The 9,034-nt window shown below is 41.2% G+C and overlaps 1 long non-coding RNA gene across 1 annotated transcript in view; it reads right to left on the bottom strand.

Moving 5' to 3' along the window:
* Positions 1-4,026: 4,026 nt before the first annotated feature.
* LOC109287082 overlaps positions 4,027-9,034 on the bottom strand; it is a 32,033-nt gene continuing 27,025 nt past the window's right edge. Inside the window, exons 2-3 of the long non-coding RNA XR_002094761.1 lie at positions 6,376-6,448; positions 4,027-4,213 (exon numbers count right to left, since the gene is read on the bottom strand). This is a non-coding gene — a long non-coding RNA (uncharacterized LOC109287082). The remainder of the gene's footprint in view (positions 4,214-6,375; positions 6,449-9,034) is intronic.

The following is a 9,034-nucleotide window of genomic DNA, read 5'->3' as shown; positions in this document are numbered from 1 at the left end:
CCTAGCCCCAGCATTTCTACCACACTAAGCACAATTCTATGGATACAAATGTAACACTTATACACATCCCTGGTTAAGTGACCAGAACATAGACTTTATTTAGGAAAAAACATCCCAACATTGAGACTTCATCACAACCTGTAGATTTACAGCTCAAAAAAAATATCCTCAGCTAAACCCACTGTATTCTGTCTACCAAATGACATTAAACAAATACACATGCTGTGGAATACCCTTATACACAAAAGAGTTAGTGCCTCAAAATCTTAACTAATATGTATATTAGATCTAAAATACAGAATATGTTTCACATTAAATGGGAAAGCAGTGGTTTTTTATCAGTTTTCTAAAAATAATAAAAGAAATCTGATTTGTGTAGTTCACAAGGGTTCTTCTGTAAGAGAGAACATGCATGTATGACACAAAACTGGAATATATTTATAATTCAAGATAAGCAAATGGCTCCTTTTAGTCAATGGATGGGATCTGAGAAGTGAAAAGCTGAACAGAAAAATCTGAATCTGGTTTGAACCATGGGCAGCAGAACTGTAAAGATTCTGACATTTATGTAATTCCCAGATTTTGAGAAACAAGTTAAATTTTGTAAATATTTTATCTTTAGTCTTAAAGCTGTTATTTTAATTAATTTATAAGTAAAAAAGCTTTTCATGATCTTCTTTTATCAAATGGGTGAAAGAAAATATCTACTCCTGGAAAAAAAACCTACCTGCTTATGCCATATTATTTCCTGCACCATCATATTTGCTTTGAAATATATTACGGGATACAAAATTGATTACATCATTCTACAGCCATATGAAATCTCCTGACTCCAGTACAGACTCTGGAATAAGCAAGGAAAATATTCTAAATATACATCATTCTACACCTGCATAACGTCTTCTAACTTCAGCAGAAATTGTACATCAAGGAAGGAAAGCCGTGTAAGCATTCATTGCTAGGGACTTATGCATTTAGAGTGAAGTCAAGGGAATTTTTCTGTAGTAATAAAAAAGTCAGTTACCTTAATATAATGCCCATGTCTGTGGCTTTCGAGATATCTTTTCTAGTCATGTATTATGAAAAATTGGTGTTTAATATGATCTACGTGGAATGAAGTTAATGTTTGTAATTAGAATTGAATATCTACCTCCACAGCAAGCCGTTCTATACAGTTGGACTCTTCCTTAATTTATGTAATGTTTCTGTGCAACACAGATTTTAAAAAATAATAATATTCCAGTGCAATTAAAATATTGTTGCAGCTGTGATGATCCAGCAAATGTATGAGAACTGAAGGTTTGGGACTGATATTTTTTATTGGACCAACTGTATAGTTGGGAGAGACATTAGACAAATTTATGTATACGCACTGCCCTTCTTCAGGTCTCAGCAGAATCAGACATTTACCTGAGGTAAGTAGCAGACACACCCTTGCCTTTTAAATCATTTTGTGTTTTCATGCTATAGAATTAAAGTTTTTTGAAATATTAGATATGGAGTGGCCTGATTCTTTTTAAGAATCATTAAATATCATTAAGAAACATTAAACCTCTTTACACAAATCTTGTAGGAAGTGTATCCTGCCTGAAACACAAATGGCTGCTGTGCAAATAAATAGATTGAAAAATGTATGTTACATAGAAGAAGGGATTTTAAATAACATGTACATTACAGTTATTGTCTTTAGGTTCTAAGGGCACTTTTACATGTGGTCCAACGCATTCTGACTAGATCAATCAAGTCTGCTGGAAAGGTCTAATCAAAACTTTCCAGCATGCTGCAGCATCTTGTTCATTCATAGTCCCCATATTTCAAAATGGCAGTGGGCATGCTTTAACTAAAGTTTGTCAAATGAGCTTTAAAGCACTGCCTGTCACCATTTTGAAATGAGGGATGCTGAATACGTGAGAGGCTGCAGGAATTTTAATTAGATTGGCTACTGAGAGCTGCTCTAACTAAAATACTTCCCCCACACCCTGGGGAACGCATATAGGTATCCTAAGAGTGGTTAAGGGGTCTTTGCCTATGAAAATTAAGTTCACAGACTGTCATAAAAAATTGTTTAAGAGAAAAATAATACAGGTGTTAGAAACAGAGAAAGAAACTATTTGGCATAGACTATTTGCCTGGTAATGCAGGATTGTTCTCTGCAGTGCAATATTTAAGGTCTGGTCCAAATGGCAAGGTCAATGGCAGTCTTTCCAGTGATTTCAAACTGCTTTGGATTGTCCACTTAATATACTGAGAGCAGTAGCTAGCCATGTTAGTCTGAAGTAAGGCAGAAGGCAGGGGAGAGACTAGGGGTATGTGAAGTGGGCCCTATTCAATTCGGATTCAGATTTAGCCTGAATCAGGGACAGTGGTTTGGTTCATTGATTCGGACCACTGTCCCTGATCCAATTCAGTCGAATCCAAATGTGAAGATTTGATGCTGATTCAGAGAATCAGTGATTTGGACATAGACACAGCTTTCAATGTTTTTTCTACATACCTCGAGGTACCAGCACAGCTTGTGCTTGCTGCGATGCTGGGGTGCATGGAGCATCCCACAGGAGTGCAGGGGTCCTTCCACATGCTCAGCAATGAACTCAAAAGTGGACTGGATGTACTTCTGGTTCACTTCCAGATCCACCGGAGAGAACATGGGTGGGCCCCTCTGGGTCAGTGATCGGCCCTGGGGGGGGCCCTGGGTACCCCCCCCCAGACCCAGGAGGCACCAGTTGCCGAGCTAGGGGAGCATGGGGAGCCCCCAGAGTGCTCCCCTGCAGACCCAGAAGTGGACCGGAAGTGCTTTTGGTCCGCTTCCAGGTCTGCTGCTGAGCATGCTGGGGAACTCCCAATGCTTCTGTGATGCACTCCATGTGCCCCAGCATGACAGCGTTCATGAGCTGCCTGCTACCTAGAGGTATGTAGAAAAAACATTTAAAGCCGTGTCTATGTCCGAATCACCAAATCTCTCCAAATAGAGTCAGAGGGTTCCAATTCGATTCGGAGAGATTAAAGGGTCTCCTGATTTGATTCGGATTCAGAGATTCAGCCACTGAATCAGGCTGAATCAAATCAGGTACCAAAGCTTTGCATAGCCCTAGCAGAGACACATCTTAGAGTACATGCAGAAGTTACACTTCCATCAACCTAACTAGGGTTAGGTCAAGCTAAGTGCTGGTCACAACAGATGTTCAGGGAGGTTAGACTGGGCAAAAAAAGACCAGTCCAATCCAATTTAGGTGACATGAAGAGGGACCTAAGTTAGACTGGGAACAGGTTAGTGCAATCTAATGAATATCTGTATACATTTGGAGCACAGCCCCAGGACTGGGAAAGCTGAGCTACTCACCACAGCCCCAGGGCTGCCTCTTTTTCCTCCCTGCCACCATGACCAAGCTATTTTTACTCCCAGCTCTATAAAGACAACCCCCTATGGACCCAATAACGCCCTGATCCCAGGAACCAATCCCTACCCCCCGAACCCACCCACCTCTCCCCCTGCCCCAACTTTCTTAGATCAGGTTCCTGGTATGGCTTCCTATTCCATAACATCTGCACAAACCAGACATGCTCTATGATGCCACAGATTAAAGTTAGTCATATGATTGTAGACTGGGTACCACAAACAAGTTCATGTGCCCTTATAGACTAATTAAATAAGTTATATATATATAGAAAGAGAGTACAAGGTTTCATGAATTCAAGAGAACTCAAGTTTATAAAAATTCATACTCTATATGTTATTTAGTCTATGAGATGCATGTCTACACTGCCTTCTACATAAATGTTTTACCACTCTAGTGTTAGTGAGGAATTACTATTCTATGAGTTAATTTTATGCCTGGAAAATTTCCTGTTATTCAATACAAACATTTCTTTTTTCAGATTTCATGCATCTATGATTGCTACCTACCCCATTTCCTTTTCAAAACTTACCACTCTAAATCATTCTTACTAATTAAATATTGGTAGGCCTAAACAGTGCCCTTTGAGCATTTTTACATAGATCTGTGTAACAGGATGCCCCAATACTTATCTGTTCCATCTGCAGAGAGTTTACCTGTGTCGGTTAATTCTCAGGCTGGATCCTGGGACTCAGTAGGTGCAGGTTGGACAGGGAGGCTGAGCTGGGATCATTGAAGAGAAACACCTGGTGGAGAACCATGATGCAGAGTCCCTGGAGTCATATGTTCCCATGACAGAACTTTATTGGGCCACTGAGCTTTTGGGAAAAAGAAAACATGGGGCTGGGCTCTTGGGTGCCCCCAGAGAGGGGAACACACAGCTCCAAGTAGGAGAGGGCTACAAATATCCATGTGAAGATGTGAACCAGAGCATCAGGAAAGCATGGAGCTGAGGCGCACTGCAAATGGCATAGACAGAGACAAACATGGAGCAGCTGGGCAACACTGAAAAGACAGGAGGTAGAGGCCACATGGAATAGTGTGTCAGCATGCATGGTGAGCCACAGTATTTTTTCTTGCTTTGTTTATTATTAAGTATTAGGGGTGTATGAAATTTTGGCGGATGTTGTGTTTCGGATTCAGACTTTTCAGCAGCCGAAACATTGAATCCAAAACAAAACACAAGGCTCCAAAACGGTTCCAAAACTAAATGAGCCATCCAAAACATTTTGGATATTTCCTAAATGTTTTGGATGTTTCGGACTGTTTTGAACTGTTTCGGAGCTATTTCGTAGGCAGGCCTGCAGGGAAAGAGAAACTAAGAGGAGGAGAGGAGGGGGTGCGGGGAGGACTGCTCCTATCTCCTTGAAATTTGGCAGGCTTCATGGCCTCATAAGGAGCTAGCATCCCTGCAAGTTTCATCCAAATCAGGTAAGAAACTTATATGCAGTTTTGTGATTCCCTTTATAGTCTATGGCTGAAACACTGTTGAAATTCCACAACATAGTTTCATAGTTGGTAGGGTCAGAAGAGACCTGAGCAGATCATCAAGTCCAAACCCCTGCCACGGCAGGAAAGAGTACTGGGGTCAAATGACCCCAGCAAGGTGATCATCTAGCTTCCTCTTAAAGACCCCCAGGGTAGAAGCCAGCACCACTTTGCTTGGAAGTTGGTTCCAGATCCTAGCCACCCTAACAGTGAAGTAGTGCCTCCTGATGTCTAGTCTGAATCTACCCTCTGTAAGCTTGTAACCAATATTTCTTGTCACTCCTGGCAGTGCTCAGGGGAACAGGGACCCTCCCAGTGCCTGCTGGTCCCCTCTGACTAGTTTGTAAACGGCCACTAGATCCCCCCTCAGCTGAAGGAGACTCTTTTAGACAGAAAAGTGGCAGGCAAACCCAGCTCCAGGGGGATGAAGGGAGTGTAACATCTTCCCAGTAAAGAAGACAGAAAGCTACAAGAGATCCTCTCAGATGACCCTAAGGACCAGACCTAGGGAGGAGGTCTGTTACAGATATGGGTTACCAGGACATATCACAAGGAATTGTCCAGAAGCCCCAGGAGAATGGAGGGCATGGGAAGAAACAGGCTGAAGCCCAAGGGAATGACAGATGGAAAATACCTGTGAAGACCAAATGGACTACAGCTTCAGATACCAGCAGGGGGCATCCACGGCACCAAAACTGATGGTTGATGACAAGTTGGGAACCCTAATCATACTCACCATCATAGATACAGGGTGTGCTCAAATAGCATTAAAGACAGAACTGGTGACCTCTCAGCTGGCTAAAGAAGATACCCCAGTTAGTATGCTGTGCATGCACAGGGAAACTTTTACCAATCAGAAAAGAAGACTCATGTTAACTTTTATGGGATGAACAGAAGAGATACCAGTAAGGCTGGCCAAGAAGTTGCCATGCCCAGTGCTGCTGAGATGGGACTGGCCTCATTTCCATGAGGTAGTAGAACAAGTTCTGGAACAGAAAAGCCCCAATGGAGGATAGTTAGGGATAGAGGCATCTGGGAGCAAAGGATGACATGTCTGATTCAGTGGCTGAGGAAGAACAGCAGGAGGTGATCAACTTAGAATAAATCATCAGAGATGCACAGTTCCAGGAAGAGCAGATTCAAGAAGATACGTTCCAGAACATGTACAAGAGTGGCCTAGTCAAAAGTAAGAAAAACGTCCTACGCCAAGAGCTGATGAACACCTATCCTCATTTTGAGGTAAGAAAAGATTTATTAGATTGAATGGAATGGAGACAGATGGAAGGAGAAGAGTTAGCATGAGACTTGGTGCCTCAAAGGTACAGACTTATGCTGCTGCGAATGGCACATACCCTTCTGATGGGTAGACACCTTGGACAGGATAAAACTGAGGCTCAGTTTGTAAATAGGGTTTATTGGCCAGAGTTACATTAACAAAATGAGAAGTTTTGGCAAGCATGCTCCAAGTGCCAACAGGTATCTGATATCTTACCTCAGCAAGTCCCATTATTCCTGTTGCCGATTGTACTTTGAGAGGGTAGCACTGGACACCAAGAGGCTCTTCTCTAAGAACACAGAGGGGCATCAGTTTGTTTTAGTTTTCACCAACTATGCCACACAATTTCCAGAGACAGTCCCAATGAAATCACTTACAGCTCCTAAAATTGCATAACTGATTAAGTGGATCTCCAGGGTGGAAATACCCTAGGAAATTCTAACAGATCAGAGGACCAATTTTATGTCAGGCACATTAAAGGCCATATGTAATACCCTCAAGCCAAGGCATCTCCTAACATTTATTGTGTCACTCACAGACAGATGTTGAGCAATTCAACAGGACTTTGAAAGAAATGCTGAGAACCTGTATACAGGGAGATCCTAGGAAATGGGACTAGTTGACACCCCTTTTGTTTTTCACTATCTGGGAGGTCCCTCAAATATCAATGAGCTGTTTTCCCTTTGAGGTAGTTTATGGAGATAAACTGCAGGGCATCATAGATGTAGTATGTGAAGAGCAGGTGAATCAGGAGCAATCCAGGGACAGGACTCCAAAGCATGTACTAGAGTTCAGGGCACATGTCTACATATTCATTAGGGCACCAAAGTTACTTTACATTAAGTTTAGTACTTGGATAACTACTGCTGCCCAGTAGCTCCAGCACGCAGGGTTTTAGTGACAATAACTGTACAATAGCCTAAAACTACTGCGCAGTAGCATATTAGCATGTTTTTTGCCCAGCATGGTACTGCATAGTGTTGTTAGGCTACTGCACACTTAGCATTAGACCTGTGCAAATAGGAAAGTATTCGATTCAGATTTGAATTCAGCTGATTCAGATTCAGCTGATTCCATCTGGAGATCCAAACCACTTTTATAATTCAATTCGGCTGAATCGATTCAGAAATGTTTCGGAAAAGATTTGGCGATTTGGAGATTCGGCCATAGGGTATAATGGGGAATCAATGAAATATCTATAACTTTGTTTGTTTTTGGATGATTCAGATGAAATTTTCAGGGATGGTAGCCACTGCTGAGGGCATGAAACCTGCCAAGCTACAAGGCACTTGGTGCAGGGATTTCTGGGAAACTGCACCTCAAATCCTGAAAGCAAAACTCATGTCACATGTGTGTGTTAAGCCACAGCGAGGTGAAAATTGCAGGGATAGTAGCACTTGCTGAGGCCACAAAGCTTGCCATGTTTCAAGGAGATATGTGCAGGGGGTTCTGGGAAGCTGAGAATCTTTTCCGAATCTTTTCCAAATCGATTCAGAAGCTCCGAATAGATTCGGAAAGCCTAAAGCTTCTAGTGATTTGATTCGGATTTATAGATTTGGCCCCAAATCATCCAAATTATCTCTGAATCTGAATCATGATCCAAAGCTTTGCACAGCCCTACTTAGCATCTCATGTAGATGGGTCCAGAGACCCATTGGATAAGGTAGGTCATGTAGCCCAAGAAAATTTAGAAAAGAGTCGAGATCAGCAGAACTCTCAGCACTTGTAAACCTGGCTTGTAATAGAAATTATATTAAAGAAACAACTGGGCTATCTGGGAAGAAGGCACATTCAGAACTGCCCAAAATGGTTATGCTAACTGAGTCATGTTCATAACTTATTTGACTCTCTTCAATGAGATCCAACCCACTGCCTATTAGCCTCTATATATCATACACCTGAATTTTTCAATTCTTCCTGCTAACATCTATACAGTTCAAAGGCTGTCAGAAAGAATTATGCATTCATAGCTACATGGAGATTAGGATAATGTCATACTTCTCTGTGTGCTGTCTATTCATTCTGTCTTCTAAAACTAATAATGCATTTCATAAATCTATGTCTGCTTCCACCCAGCAACATGACAGCATTAATATTTAGATATTCATATAGAACTATCATTATATCCATAGTCACACAGTCACTGCTTGGGAGATTTGCAAATAATAGGTTGTTTGACCTGCCTTACACCAATTTTGTTTTTGTTGAAAGAGGAGGGTTAGAGCTTCAAAAGCAATTACAGTAAACACCCTGCCTTTTAAAGACTTGACTCAACAGACAGATATTGTCCATTCTGATACTTACCACAATTTTTACTAAATCCACAAAATTGGACCACATCTTCAACTGGTGGACTCCATTCTGGGAGAGCTAAATCAGTTTACATCAGCTGGGAATCTGGCACAACAATTTTAAAAACTATCTTGTATATTTTTTTAACATAAACTGCAATGTTATGCTTAGAAAATAGTTTTGCCAAGCAATATTTAAAAATGTAAATTCAGCATGCTGTACCTCTCCCATAGTTCTGTAAGAAGGAAGAATTTATAGGAGACACCACGTCTTTACTCTGTTTGCACAAGGCTAGAATGATAACTGCAGTTGGAACATCACTGTATATGGTTCACTAAAAAAAACAGCCTACTTAGCACAGACTATTTCTGATGCATGGAGCATGAAACATGGCAGCACAGTCTAAGTTTACTGAAACCTGCAGCAAAGAGAAGAGTGTGATAAACAAAAAAAAATCATTACCTGAAAAGAAGCAAAATGAAGTACTAAGATTATCAGAAAAGCTTGATTGCCAGGAAAAAAACGAGAGAAGTGATAAAAAAACCAAAAGTTTTGTTACCAAATCAGTAACTTCTGAAATACC

Source organism: Gavialis gangeticus, unplaced genomic scaffold (genome assembly GCF_001723915.1).
Source record: "Gavialis gangeticus isolate Ggan-Ray unplaced genomic scaffold, GavGan_comp1, whole genome shotgun sequence".
NCBI classification, from domain to species: Eukaryota; Metazoa; Chordata; order Crocodylia; family Gavialidae; genus Gavialis; species Gavialis gangeticus.
The sequence above is the reverse complement of the archived record's forward strand: the minus strand, read 5'-3'. Positions and strand labels throughout refer to the sequence as shown.